The 15,709-nt window shown below is 38.4% G+C and overlaps 1 long non-coding RNA gene across 1 annotated transcript in view; it reads left to right on the top strand.

Moving 5' to 3' along the window:
• The window catches only part of LOC118172206, a 47,802-nt gene extending 32,415 nt beyond the window's left edge, over positions 1–15,387 (top strand). Inside the window, exons 2-3 of the long non-coding RNA XR_004753587.1 lie at positions 15,151–15,203; positions 15,365–15,387. This is a non-coding gene — a long non-coding RNA (uncharacterized LOC118172206). The remainder of the gene's footprint in view (positions 1–15,150; positions 15,204–15,364) is intronic.
• Positions 15,388–15,709: the final 322 nt, after the last annotated feature.

Below are 15,709 nucleotides of genomic sequence, written 5' to 3'. Positions count from 1 at the left end.
GGAGAGGAAATTGCAATGTTTGCTTTCATATATGGTGCAACTGCTTCAGAGCCTGAACTAACAGAAAATGAAATCTTCCAGCTTTAGTAGTAAAATGGAAAATTGGAGAATACTTGGTGCTAATACAAGTAGTGTTACAGTAGAATGAGGCATTTGCTGTCTTCCAAATAATAGCAGAAAGTCAAATGAACAGTGCCAATAGACATTTTTTTTCCCAGAAAGATTGATTTTTTTATTTTTTTTTTATTTTTTTTTATTTTTTTCCTGAAGGATCAAAGATAAATTCCAGTAACTTCACACTAACAGCTAATAGAAAACAAGGAAAGATCAGAAAATAAAGTTGTCAGACTTTATGTCCCTTTGAGATCAAGGATCATTGAGTCATGCAGAGATACTGAAGCAACAGAAAGTAGAAGTTCTCTTGAAGCAAAATAAAAACACAGCGCTTTCCTTTCCTCCCATTCACAAGGTCAACACACACTCTCCTCTGCTACTTAGCTGTAATTTCTCCCTAAGAGCTGCTCTGTCAGGTACAGTGGAACCAAGCCACATTTGAAAATGTTTGCATTTGCCCTGAATAAATGTACCATTGGCATAATGGAATGCTACTTGTTGTAATTGAGACGGAGGGCTGCATTGCTGGCCATGCACTAATGTCCCTTATGAAGCTTGTGTTAGCTCCTGTGTAGCTATGTGGCATGTCCAGGAACGTGTGTCCTCTTACCTTCCCTTCACGTGCTGGTTTCCCAGGGCTGTGCAGCTCTGGCCCATCCCTGTGCTGCAGCTATGAAAGATGCACACAGCAGGGGTAGCATTTCTACTGCCTTCTTAGCAGGGAGACAGAGCTTCTTCACAAGGTGACTTGGGAATACGGTGCTTCACAAAGGGCTGCAGAGCCAGAAGTGATCTCTTTGAGGTGCAGGGGGTGACAGAGCTGCATTCCCGGTGTGGCACTTGGATCTGCTCGGGCAGCTGCAGGTGAGGGAAAGGCTGTCCATGCTGTGCGGGGCAGCTGGGCACGCAGACCCAGAGACAGTCACAGCCCCCTGGAAGCCTGCAGCAGGAGAGCAGTGCCATGGCTGAGAGAGAGGACGCCTCTCTAGGGGCTGTTTATGGGCCTGAGGAGTTTGCTGAAAATCAGGACGAACTGAAAAGTGTTGTATTAGAAAGTGAAGAGCAGTAGAAAGAAGTGCTGTGCAAGGACACAGTAGGAAGGGAAAACAAATATTGTTCCCAGTTCATTTAATTTTAATCTGTCCATCCCAGCAGGTCTACATTTTCTTGCTTTAAAAGGTTACCTTGGTCTCGCTTTCCATATGTTTCATTTTAATGAAACCTGGCTTTACAGATTGGAAACCTTTGGTGCCTTTTGGCTTTGAAGTAGTGAAGCAGTTCCACCGTGAGCTACTGGCTAGTTCTGGTCTTATAGCACATGGCCATTAGGGCAGAAGAGGATATGTCCAGAAATGTAGAAATTTGCTTTTGAAAAAAGGAATGATAAAGAAGAAATGCAGCCTCCAGTAAAAGCCCCAAACAGCCAAAATGCCCAACACCACTCCTTTTTGTCACTGTGTTCAAGATGATCGCTGCGTAGTCATGGTTCTGTGTCGACTGGCTGCTCTGACACATGCGAGAGGAAGGAGCAAAACAGCACTATTGCTTCAGCCCAGAAAAAATAGAGTAGCACAGCGCAGGATATCTCAGCAGGGAAAAAACCATAGAGGCAGAGTTTTGGCATATGTAATTTCCTTTTTTATTTTTTTTTTATTTTTATTATTTTTTTTCTTTTCCCAAAGTTAAATTTAAAGATTGGGATTTTCAATTAAACCCAGTTTACGTTTCCTTCTCCCACTGTAAATTCTTCATTTCCATCTTAGATTTGTGGCTCACATTGCTAAATACACAAGAGTATGAATGCAAATTAAGAGGTACTGTTAGCAGAAAATATACCATTTTGTTCAAGCTATGGCCATGCTTCTCAGGGCACTGTAACAGGATTTGGGTTGGTGCTAGGATTACCTGGCTGTTTAATTTATTTTTTTCATGTTCTCATTCCGTTTCATGAGAAATTTAAATGTCTTTCAAAATAGTTATCTTCACAGCTGAGTAGTTTTAAATGAAAACTGATAAGAACAGCAAGTGTTGGGGGAAATGATGGCATCAAGATTCACCAAATAGTTAAATTTTACTTCTCCACACCCACACTTTAAATTTACAACCTCCTCCCCTTGGATAACAAGCATTCACTTTTTTTTTTTTTTTTCTTTTCTTTCTCTTTCTTCTGATAAAGACCAAACTGAAATTATCTGCTTCATATCAGAATTGTTTTGACTAAATATGTTTCTCATGGACAGATATTTAACCTCTTGGTGTGGTATGAAAAGGCACGCCAATGTCTTTCCTAATACCTACTTTCTTTTGTTTCAGTGCCTATCAGAGCCTTTAGCTTTGCTTTGCATTTGAATAAATGTTGTAAAAGTGGGAAGAATGTTGATGAGATTGAACATTTTAGCTTCAGGGTTTGACACTCTGAATCTGGCTAAAATCTAAACTCTTTAATGTTTCTTTATCTGTACTGACAAAAAAAAAGTTGCGTAGGCTGAAATTCTAAATGCTCACTGAAGTGCAGTGGCACATCGTGATTTCCTTGCTTTAGCTATGATCCTTTGTGTTTCCCTGGCTGTTTAACCAAAATCATTTTTGTCTCTTCTATAGCACGGTGCAGGCTAGTGATTGAGAACTTTTTGGAGAAACTGCATAAGGCTGCAGGAGGTTATTCAGATCCTATCTTTCCTACTAATTTTGTAAGTCCTACTATTACTATTAATGACAGGTTTGGGGAGTGCTGGCAGCTGCTTTGTAGTTTTTCCTTCTAGCAAGACCTGCAGTGTCAGGCGCCGCATGCCACTGTCCTAATCACAGGGGCTCGCTGCTGCAAGGCTGTTCTTCCCACGTTTTCCTCCTGAGTTCCCATTCTAACAAGGCAAGTAGCAAGTGCCAGATTTCTTTATTGTAAACTAAGGATTTCTGATTTGACAAGCGGAGATGAAAGTCAAACAATTTTTAGGCAGCAAGGGACTTCAGTACCTTGCCTGTTTGACTTTACTGAGGCATTTTGCTGGTGGTGTTTCTGAATATTAACTAATCTAATGTAAAAGGTGTGGTATCAAGCTAGAGAAGCAGTTGCTTCTTTAGAACTGGGTCTTGGGCCAGTCGTGGGAATGTCTGACCTGCCTGGGAAATGGGGGTTGTTGTGCTCAGCCCTAGAGAAGGGCTCTGAGCAATCTGCAGGGAAAGTGGCCTGGGTAATACAAAGATCAGCAGTAGTCCCACATGGGACAGTACAGAAGGGATATTCCTGCACAAAACATACTGGGACTTGATCAGCTCCTCTCTCTGACTAGGTAGGGATAACCAGTTGTTTCTTTGTCGTACCATTCCTTTCCTATTACCTGTCAGGTGGATTAAGTTTACTGGCTGAAGACAGGCAGTTTGAAACTATCACAAGGGAATTCAGTACAGTGAAGTCTATATCCTTCTTTCTGCAAACTGTAGTTTGGATAGATTGCCTGTTAAAGGTATAGTTTGCAGACAGTATATGTGTTCAGAGAACACATCTTGATAAGAACAAACACTTGAAACAGTATTATTATGTGGGACTTTTAAAAATGGAAGTTGTCACATGAACCTCTGGTGCTTTGTGGCAACAAATTTGAAGAAAATTATAATAAAGCAAGTCCTTATAAAAATTGAAAGTGCTAGCAGAACTTAATTACGGGCAGAGGCCAGCAGGAAGAGAGCTGACAGATGAATAGCTCCCCTAAAGGTTTTAATTTTTAATTATAGATTACAGGAAGACTTTGCTGAGTTCCCTAAGATCAATATGGAGTACAGATCGTTCATTCTCACTACAGTGCACTAGTGGCTTAGTTATAAATATTCAAAAAGAAAATGAAAGTAATGTAAACAGGCGCATGTTCTGAAGACAGTTACCGTGACTTACAATACCGTTGTGCACCATGACATACTGCAGCCTGCTCAAAGACAGTGGCCATGTTCCAAAGGTCTAGGAGTCCACAACAGAGAAAGTATGTAATTAGTGACTGCATATATTCATCATGCCTGATTTTTCCCCAAAGATTCCTGCTGGTGGATTTTTGCCCAGCAGGTGAGCGGGCGGCATTGTAGCACAGTAATGTTTTTCAGAATGCAGTGTCTGGTACAGCCCTGCAAGCACAGCTCACTTCTGTGCATGAGCATCACACTTTTTTTTCCTCAAACTATAGCATTTTATTATTTTGCTTAATTTTTGTTCAAATTGATTTGCTAAATTACTGACCTTTACCCACTTGGAGACTGTTGTTCTGAGATTATTAAATTAATAATTACTGTATTCAATTATTATGTTTAATATAGCCAGTAGCTATACTATTCCATAAAATAGATTAAAATAAGATTCAAATTTAATTCAGTAAACCTTTGATTATTTTTCTGTTGCTGAATGATGCTGAAACAGGTATGGTTATTTCAGTTTCATGTTTATGTAAGAGTATTTATTTATTTATTTATGGGATGAGCAAGGTAGAGTTATCTTTATTGAAAATTTTCTAAGATAAAATGACTCTAATCAAGGGAGTCACCCTGGTAAGCTGTGTGCATGGCTGATGTATGCATGGCTACTTACACTGGAAGATTTGGTCCTAACTCGTGCTGCTGCAAGCTAGCTCACTTTGCTGTTCACAGAGATCGTGGCTTGATGACTGGTTTGTGAGGGCCAAAGGGCTGGAAGGTTACACTGAAAGGAATGGGGAATACGTGGTGCAGGAGCTGTGTGCTGCAGATACCAAAGTTAATTAAGGAGTTTCACTGAGCCTGGTTGTGGATGTTTCTAATTCATTATGTAATTGATTAATTGTAATTATGTTTATGAGTTAGATTAACAAGACTACACTGTTCTGTTAGTTACCCATCATTATTTCAGTCCTGCTGGTCAGTGTAACAGAAACATTCTCTCTTATTCTGGTTTGTGTGGCAGAACACAATGCCCCAGACAGACAAACTGATGACTGAGGCAGGCTGTACCTTTTAACAGTATTTCAACTGAAAAAAACTTACCTGTAAGTTTTGCAGAAGAAAATAGCTTTTGGAGACAAAGTCTTAGACTGAAACTCTCTTCAAACATACCAAATGTCTTATGCTTTGATAGGGGAGTGGGGATGGATGGTATTGTCTTCAGGTTGTGGAGTCGGCAGAGAACAGGACATGAAATCACACAAGCAGCACACCCGGAACAACTGATGTTACTGGTAGGTAATTAATTCTCTCAGGTGTACTTTTTTTTTTTTTTTTTTTTTTTTTTTTCTATTAAAGAAGGGAGATATAGAAATCCAATGAAAGACAACCACAATGTCCTTTTCAATTTGGCAGCCCATAGAGATTTGTTGAGTAATATTCCTTGTGTTTTCCCATGTTGCAACTTCAGGTGACAAAAATGTGAGAACTTTTTACTTTTTTTACATTCATTGCCAACATGGGGAGCTGTGAAGAGGAGGACTTGCTCTGCAAAGATGGTTAAAGTCAGCTATTTTGACAGGTTTCTTGATGTTCTAATTTAGTTGTTAATATTCTCTCATGTCCAGAATCCTTCATTGTTCAGCAATAGGGATAAAAACTTTATGCAATAATTCTGCCTTAGCAGGGCACACTGTTTGTTAGATCTTTCCCTCTTGCCTGTGGTTATGAGAAGTAGGGATCTGTGCTGTTACAATTCTGCATGCATTGTTCTTCACTTGGTGTTGCTGTCTGCGAGCTACAAAGGTGGGGGGCTGTGTGACATACTTATCCCAGGTAGTAAGTGCAGTTGCAAGAAATCCCACTTGCAAGAAATCTCAAAATGACTTCAGTGCTGGATGTCATAGAGAAACATTCTTTGAGGTTATTGGTACAAGGGAAGGAATGAGGTTAAAAGCTGAAAAGCTGAGGTGCAAATAGTGGATGCAGCAGACAGAAGTGTCCTGGTCATCAGCCAAAGCAGCAGACTGCAGCAGATGCAGACTGGCACTTCAAGAGGAACAGGTCAGTCTCTAGCATTAGATAGCCCCAAACTGCATATTCAAGAAGCAATATAAAAATAATTATTTAAGGATTTTTCTTTGTGCATGTCTGAGAAAATAGTAAGTCAATGAGAACACTTTAAAAACTAATGTGTGACTTGTACAGCGACTCCTGAGTTGTGTATTCCAAACGCTGACTCTGGGAGTGCATGTGTGTTTCCCTGGCTGCTGGGAGGGCTGCACGGACCCCTGCTGCATGCTGTGCAATTCTTCTGGAGTTCCCTACCTTTGGTTAAATGGCTTTGTCAGAGCACCCTGGCATTAACTGTGACACAGAGCTACTTGTTAAAGTGGTATTGCTGTTGACTCCAGTGCCCCATGTGAATGGACTTTGTCTTCTTGTTTTGACTTGTACTTTGTATGCATACCATTGCACAGTATATGTTATCCCAAATATTTTAGAAATTAATGTACCATATCAATATTTCAAAGAGCTCTGAAGACTTTGAATGTCACGGTGAGAGGAGGCATAGTTCAAAAATTAAAGCTTAAAAGGATGCAGTTGGAAGAGGTTTGGGCTGTCTGCCCAATCTGGACACAGATGTGCTGTATGACCTTTGTGTAGGACACCTCAGGCTCAGTCTTTCTTGCTCCGTGAGTAGGTCTGAAGACTGCAGCGGAGACTACATGCTGCACAAAGCAGCATTCTTAAGTGTAAAGGCTGTTACAGCAAAGTGGGCTGTTACTGCTCTGTGGAAGAGGTGACTTTCAGGCTGCAGCACAAGTGTTTTGAAAGTAGAGGGTTTTGCATCAAATCATAGCAACTCCAAATTTACCCTCTGCAAATTAAAATCTTACAATGAAACCCAGCAGCATGTAAGGATTATCCAGGCCCTGACTGTGGTGGGGCCAGAGGGCAAAGCAGAAATCCATGGGAATTCCTGAAGTTCTCCTTCTGCTCTAATAATAGTATTTATTATTAAAAACCAAGAAAAAGAACAAGTGAGATCAATATAACTATGACCAAACTTTCATGTATCCTTCTTGTAGTTTTGTTTGGAAGAGATTGGTAATTTTATTCCAAAGTACCAGCAGTGAGACACATCTCTATGGATTTTTAAAGAATCCATATGAAGGAGGCTGGAAGGATGGATGGAGGAAACACAAATCTCAAAATGGTAATAAGAACAACTGAATTTGCAGTTCACAGCCCATAACCAGCCTGCTTAGATTATATTACTAAAATGTTACTCATAATTTGAGTTCATGTGTTAATATTTATTGTCAGATGATTTTCCTCTCTACAAGTCTATTGGCAGCATCTTGGAAAAGAACTGAACACAGTCCTCTCTCCCTCTGCTTTGGAACCCACCTTCTCAAATCCTCTTTCCTATGCCTTCCTGCTCTGGGAAATAAACTTCAGAGGCTTTGTTTTCCTTATGGCTTCTTTCACCAGCAACTTGCAGTCATACTTCTCCTACTAGGAGCAAATTTAACGCATTGCTTTAATAGAAATAATCTGAGTGTGACTGAGAGCAGCTCCATGGACCATCCTGCAGAGCCGGTTATGCATCTGCACATGTAATGGCCTTTCCAGCAGAGAGGTGTGCAAAGCAATAAAGCTTAGTTTTGATCTTGAAGTCAAGGTGTACATCTGGATCTCCGGATCTCCACAAAAAGGCAGAGACACCAAGGAAAGAAAAAGTGGTAAGAATCTTGTACAAAGCTCAAAGCTGTTTTTTTTTTTTTTCTTTTTTTTTTGATAGGAACATATTTCAAAGTCAAAGGGGAATTTAAGTTGTTGGAGAATAATTACAAAAATTGGAGCTGGGCCAACATGCAAAGTCTGGTGTTCCTGACTCTTACAAATGGCTCCATGAAATCTTAATGATGAGAAAATGTCAAGGCCTCAGGCTTTACTCTGTGGGCAGAATGTCATCTCTTGTATGTATTCCCTGAGGTCTTTTGGGGCTGCTTACTCAGTCCCCGACAGAAGGAACCTTTACTGCAAATTACTAGCATAAACCCACGTAACACTTCTGGCTTTGTGGAAGGTCTCCCATTCAGATTGATTCACTATTACAGGACCTTAAATCAGAGATTTCAAAAACTTGTACAATAAATAAGGACATGTGAATTTAAACCCTAGTGGTGTCTAGAGTGAACTTGGATCTGTAAACTGGCCTCTTGCTATGCCTGTTAATCAGCTGAATAGGGAAGCCAAACCTGACTTTCCTGGATTTCTTTCTTCCTGGTCTTCTACCAACCGACCTGATGTGCAATATCCCTGTAAAAAAAACAGTGATCATCCAATAGACTATAGTCCTAGGGGCAAAAACTTGATGAATGCTAAAGGCAATCTTTAAAGAAGTTCAGAGTGTATAGATTTTTAGTTAGGTCAGGGATTTGGAGATGTAAAATTAAACTACAGAAGTCCTCAAACATTTGCGATAACTTTTTTCAAGATTAATCTGTCAGTTACAGCTTTGTCCAGAGCTTTCAAAGAAAACGTTATAGATCTTATTTACTTTTTGTAACTTTTTTCCAATAAGTATGCCGAGTGTGATAACTATGTCATATAACCAGTCCTGCAGAGCGCATGTAAATTTAAATAACAGTAATAGGGTTTAGGATCTGGTAGATGTGGCTTGAACTTTTCAGTACATACTGCCAAAGAATCAGGACAATTTCATAGGCAAATCCATAGGCAAATTATCTGCTTACGTTCTGCAGTCATAATGCTAGTGGAAAAAAATGTAATATCCTATTTGAAGGACTGTGACCCAATTAATGAGTCTTTCCTGATGTATCACCGATTTCCAACCTTTTTCCACTGGAGAACCACTGATGTTTTTAAAGTGAAGGTTGGTTTCTTGTACTGCAAGTCTAAACCTACTGAGAATGGGCTTCTGGCTCTTAGTTAAATTTTTTTATAAATACTGCTGATTCTCTGCCAGGAGTCCACAGACCATATGGTTAAAACTTCTAGTTTACCCAAACAGGATGTTTTTACCTCTCTTGGATGGATGCCATCTTTGGTTGGCTGCATATGGATGCTTAACAGCCATTCGTGTGAGTGTGTGCAGTATTAATGGATTCAGAAAAGAATGTGGGAATCAGCAAGTAAATCCTTGTGCCATTTTTTCAAGCCAAACCTGTTAACTTCCTCATCCTTACATCACCTCTGTCCACCCAGTGCAACCTGTGGTACATATTTCTTTCTGCTTCCACAGACTGTTCCAAATGGTAAATGGTTAGAAAATTATGTCTCCTCCATGCTGCAAATGTTGAATAAGCTTTTCACTAAAAACTATAATTGTGTAGTATCGTTTTATAGTAGGTATGCATTTAGATGGTTAAGTTTGCAAAGATGAGTTTTATAGCTGCTGTGTAGAAAGACTTGCAAATAACTTTACTCCTCTGCTTTGAAGCTCTGATTCAAAAATATTCCATCATTACTTTGCATTCTGCTGCAGCTGGTAACAAAACAGACAAGGCTTGCAGCGGAAAACACTGGTTACTATCGAGGTTTTATATGTGTTGAATTTTTTAAGTAACACATTTCTAATTGCAAACTACAGCTTCAAGATCATTTTCATACTGCAAATCCTGTTGCAACAGCTGAAGGGGCAGTGATTTTCACTCATTTCTCCATGCAATTCAGGCTCTACGCATTTGTATGTTGAACACAAAATACCTTTTTCTTAGAAAAGTAGGGGATGTTTTAAACATATCAGCGTACGCTGATAGTGGTTAATGAATAGAAACTTTTAAATGTTACAGAAGTCTTGAACTTTTATCCAGCCATATGAAACAAGGTCAGAAAGATATGATAGAAAGTGTGTGGCAGGGTTAAATAAAAGAAAAGATGGATGAACTGTGTGGGTCTGTGTACAGAAGGTGTGTATATAAGCTATAATTTAGAAGCTGCATGTGCAGCACTAGTTCTTGATTAACAAAAAGAAGGTGCATAATTTAATTGGAAAGGTTTACCGAGTTAGTTTGCACAGCAAAAACAAAGAGTATAAATGAGAGAAGAGAATACATCCAAAATACTACTGACAAAATTGTCACTTGTCTGCCCTGGCAGGGGACGTTGGCGAGAATGTGAGACAGAAAGGTCAAAGAAAGAATAATTGGAAATGGTTATTTATAGCCACTTATGTATACCTCCTAGGCATTTCAGCATATAAAAATGCAGACTAAATCAGGAGAAGTTAATGCAGGTAAGAAAGGTCAGGGAGACCGTCGTTGCTGAATGACATTAACTGTATTTTTGTGGAATTGTTTGGGGGTAGTAAAACCATTTCTGTATGTGAAGAAAATGGCTGTAGGAAACATACCAGGTTTTCAGCTAAAACATTATTATACTTTTAATAATCTTAGTTTTGGCTCCTACATTAATTGCTTTGGACATATAGGAGTTGTAGGTCCACACCATGTTTGCAGAGCAGAACTACTGAGAACTCCCCAGCTCCCCAAGGGAGGTTGTTAATGAAAATACAGAACCACAAAGTTCTGAAGAAATTTCAGTTCCGTGCTTTGGATCAAGGACACAGCACCTACAATAATTACAAATGAAAGGTCTTCATTGAAGGCATTACTAGAAGTTAATGATCAGAGAAAATCCAAATTTCAGTTGTTCTTGGAGATCAAGACAGTTGAATTACGAATGTCAGTAAAACCTGGGCTAAGGTGATCAGACCTGCAGAGATCCAGCACAGCCCCTCCGGGGGAAAGGCTGCTGCCCTGGGCTGCTCTGGGCCCCTGGGCAGAGCAGTTACTGTGGCCAGGTGGGTGAGCTGAAACAGGTTGTGGACTGCAGAAGGTTATGTAGGCATGCTTGAATCAGATCTTCTTTCTTCATTGCTGCTGTGCTTCTACATCATTTTGGTTGTTCCTCAGTCCCTGAACTTTAAAACAACATTGCTTTGCTCAGCTCTTCTGACTAATGAGCTGGTCTGTCTGTAGGAGGTACCAAACTCATTGCTATTCATTGCAACCAAAAGCTTATTTAAGCTCTTCCCACCCGCCCCCATGATACTACAGAGTAGGGCAGTCTTAAAAGTAGAATTAGAGTCCTCATGCTGAACTTTTCTGTTAGAGCTTTCAGCACCATTAAACATTCAGTGCCAGGTACACTTTGAAAGGTGTAGCACTGTACCTGGTGCTGTGGACTTTTCATCTCCTAATTACCTGCGAGCAATTTGGGTCCCAGACCTCACATCTGAATTTTCTCCTTTTAATTTATCTCTCAGAGTTTAAGAACACTACTAAGAGCTGAACTTGGAACTAAACTTAGAAATAAAAACTTCACTAAAACTTAGAAATAACAGCTGAATGCATTTAATCTTTTCATGATTGTTCATAAGGATCTACGTTTGCATCCACACTGCCTGCCTGTCACCACATTACTGACAGAGAGTTGAAAAAGAAGCAGTGAAGGGACAAACATTTGTTCTTTAGTTATTGATTTTGTTGGCATGAGGTTTGAAGAGTCAATGAACAAGTCTGTTGAACTGAAATACCTGTTTGTTTCATTGGTAATACGGCATATAAGGAGATTTTGTATTGCACATAGAATGTGCAATAATCTTTGAACACCCCCTGGACCCAGATTTCTTAGGGGTTTAGGTTTTCTGGGGGCTTTCTATCTTCCTCTCTCTGTCCAGCACCCAGCAGTCCAGGATAACTGCAATTGCAGCTGAGTTTGTCTATTCAAACATTTGTGTCCTTTTCATGGTTATCTTTCTGGGTGGATTGCCTTTTCATTTCTATTAATTTATGGGAGAAGAATAGATTAGTTCATATCTTTGTCTTTATATCTTTTGTCTTTAACAGACAAAACTAAAAGGCTAATTTTGCTAATATAATATTTTCAGGGATACTTCACAATTTAATAGAATATAATAATAGTATTTATTTATTTATTTATTTTTGCTGACAATTAATTTTAAAAATCCAAGATTTTTCTGTCTGGGTATTGCTGTGTGCATAAAATCTATTTTATAAACTTAGCAAATCTGTGAATTCAAATGGTCCTCTTTGAATTTGCTTTCACCCCTTTTCATTGGTTGGGTTATGTTATGTATTTCTTAAGGGACAGACCTAATTTGTGAGCTGTCATCTTCTCATGTTTTTATTTATTTATTTATTTATTTATTTATTATATATCCCAAATCACCACACTGTAATTTTATTGAACTCTGTCTTTAATAATATGATTTATTTAAAAAGACAAGTCTGAAGTGATAATACCCTGGAGCAAATTCAGATTGGTTTAGCTAATTGACTTCAATGGAGTTGGATTAGTAGCAGATAGAACGCACTTTTTATTTCATCTACGCCCCTGGCACTACCTTCCATTTATGGAGACAGACAGAAAGCAAACTTAGAGTCAAACACACAGTTGATGGTGTTTGGTTTATCTGGAGTTTTCAGAATGACGTTGGTGGTCTTTCCGTCCTCCTAGTCCAGGAATCTTGTGCCTGTAACTAGTGAACCGGAATTTTCTGCTGCATGAAATGTTACCGATTTGTTGATTCACCAAAACGAATTCAGTATAATTTCTGCTTGTTTTGCTATGACTGGCAAATATGGCCATGGATTTTTACACGTATCTTGATATCAGACTGCTGTAATAGTTCTCCCCTGGGAATCATGAATAACAATAATGAGAACCTTCGTGTATGTCAAGCGAGAAAAATACATGATGCGTATGCTTTTTGGACCGTTTTCTTCTATAACAAAACTCACAATGTATAAACAGTGTGACATGATGTAGAAAGCGTGGCAAAGGCAGTCTGTGAAATGTGCTGCTTTATACAAAGTTCCTTGCCAGGGCTGCAGTACTACTGAAATGGATGTGATTTATGTTTCATATTTAGATGTTAGGTTTTCATAGTGAGATTGTGTACAAAAAGCACTTTTGTCCTCTAAATAGATTTTGATTTTTGTACTTTGAAAATGTTTCATTGCACTGACTTTTCTTTCCGTGTTGGAAATGATTGAATAAAATTGTTTCTGTGGAGTCAATGATTTTAAGAAACATAAACTGTAATAAATTACATTGAATTCAAGCTCCATCTGCTGAAACATTGAGAGTTTGGGATATTAGGTGATGCTGGAATATTTAGGAAGAAAACTACAATCCATGTGGGAACCTTTAACACTAGCAGAGAACGTTGACTTACAGACAGGCAACCAAGAGAGAAGGGGCTGGAGGACACAGAGAATGCTGCAGTGTTTGCCTACTTATATTTTTAATTTATATGGGTTGAGACACACAAATCTAAATGTCTTCTGGCAAATTGAATTAAATATGAGAAGCATCTCAAAAATAAGTGGCAGAAACATCCCAAGGGAAAGATCAGATATTGAACTATGTGATCTTTCCAAAAGTATCTTGCACAGGCTCACAAGAGCTAATGAGGATGCAGGAAAGCATAACTGCAAACAACTGAGAAATTTGTCATTTCCATGTGTTAGCACTGTGACCGTTTTGAGTGTCTAGTTCACACTAAGAAAAAGTTAAATTATGGCCTACGAACTTTGAGACGTGTCTTCTAGATAACAAAGGTGTTTCCTTTGCAGAACCACACGTTATCATTTTTTAACCACTTATGAAGGAAAATGTTTTTGATGTCACATTAGCTATGTTCAACATAGATGCAGTTCATTGTTTTGTGTGCTTTTTGTGTGTGAAAATGTTTGTCCTTATGTTATATTCTGTGCATCTCCAAATTTCTTCTTCTGTCTGCTGACCTCCTAATCTTGTAAATGCATCTGTCAGGTAAAACAGCACCAGATGCTTTCCAGAGATTCACATACTTCTCACTTGTAGTGTTATACTTACCATTTCAGTAGTGAAGAAAAAAAAAGTCATGATTTTCCTTCTATAAATCCAGTTTTAATTTTCCTTTCCTCATGCATTTCAACTTCATCTGTGATCCTTTGTTATTTTAGTGCTCCCATATCATTTTTTGCTATCAGGTTTGGCTTAGTTGGCCTTCTCCAAGGTTACTATGGCTATTCTGTATTAACCAAATTTCTGCTTTCCCTTCTGGGGTTGGCTTACGCAAAAATAATGACCTGCATTCTTGATGACTTGCTGAATTAATTATACCACATAAATAATTTTGTTCAATATATATCTGTCACAAGACTCTCGATGCTTTGGATAGCACTAAAAATCTTTTCTCACTCTCCATTGTTGAATAAAACTCCCATCTCTCTCTGCAATTTAACCTTTAATGTCAGAAGCAAATTAATTGGATAACCGAACTCCATGAAAACAGGGTATATTTTGAGATTGGATGACACTGGCTATAAACATCAAATATTAAATAGGTTCTGAAAAGCACTGAAACAAAGGCAGAAAAGGCCATAATTCATTCTGCTTCAGAGACAATATTTTGGCTCTTGTTTTTCTGAAACTTGGGAGATCTATTGAATTACCAGGATTTAGATAACGAAACAAATGGAAAATTGTCAAATAAGTGAGAGGTATTTTCACTCTCATTCATTGGTATGTGATAACTGATGCAGTTAAAAGGAGAAATCAGTGTTCATCAGCTGGACATCATGTCATATATTGTGTCCTCCCATTTTCACCTGCCTCCACAAATGAAAAACCCAGTGGCAGGAAAGTCTCTTCCCTGTTGGGAGCTAAATTTAAATAATCAAAGCAAATTGTTATGGAAGATGTGGTCAGGTCAATGTTTGAATATTTAAGGTTTTCTCAGCAAAGCTATGACAAATCTGTAGATTTTCTCTGATGAAAAATGTCATCATGCTAAAGGAAAAGCAATTCATGGAATGATTGTTGCTGTTAGTGCTTTTTATTAAGGATGGACCTTCACAAGGTGAGAAATTGAAATAGAGCAGAAAAAAAACAATAGCTACATTCAAACTAAATGGTATCTTCATAATGGTCATAGAATATGCAGTCTGCTGGGATTGTCTTTCACTTGTTTCAACACATTTTTAAAGCCTGATTTTTTATTTTATTTTATTTATTATTTTATTTATTTTATTTTATATTTTATTTTATTTTATATTTTATTTTATTTTATTTTATTTTATGTTTTTTTTTCAGTGTGAATTGAAGTTTCTCTATTGCTATGTTCCTGACAGCATCACAGTAGAAAGGTTTGTTCCCTCAGTTAGTAAAATAGACTAATTCATGCGTAATTCTCTTTAGTTTAGAATTCTGCCATTTATAGATACTGAAAACATAAAATGTTTTATAGCTTTGTAAATAGAAGCAATCAAATTATAAGTAGCTTATGAGTCCCATAACTCTGCTATAGGCAAAGATATCAGGATACAAGGGTCACCGTGTATTTGAGGTAAGTGAAACTTTTTAACAATTTATAATAGGAGTTGGAAAATATTTATTTTTCCTCAATGAAAATTATTTTGGCAGAAATAATCTCTGGCCTCTTCCTACTTTTTTATGCAGCATTAAAATCATGTGAATCATTCAGGGATATCACTGGGCAGTCTCCTGACTGTGCATGGGCCAGTGCTCTCCATCCCTGTGAGGTCAGGGGGTAAAAACACCCACCCTTCGTAGCACTCTTGTGCTCAAAGGGAAAAGCACCACTTGTTGCTTTTTAGTGGAACATGCGTGAGGGTTGATGGGCCACCCAGCC

Source organism: Oxyura jamaicensis, chromosome 10 (genome assembly GCF_011077185.1).
Source record: "Oxyura jamaicensis isolate SHBP4307 breed ruddy duck chromosome 10, BPBGC_Ojam_1.0, whole genome shotgun sequence".
Lineage (NCBI taxonomy): Eukaryota > Metazoa > Chordata > Aves > Anseriformes > Anatidae > Oxyura > Oxyura jamaicensis.
Note: the sequence above shows the minus strand (reverse complement) of the source record. Positions and strands in the feature narration are given on the sequence as shown.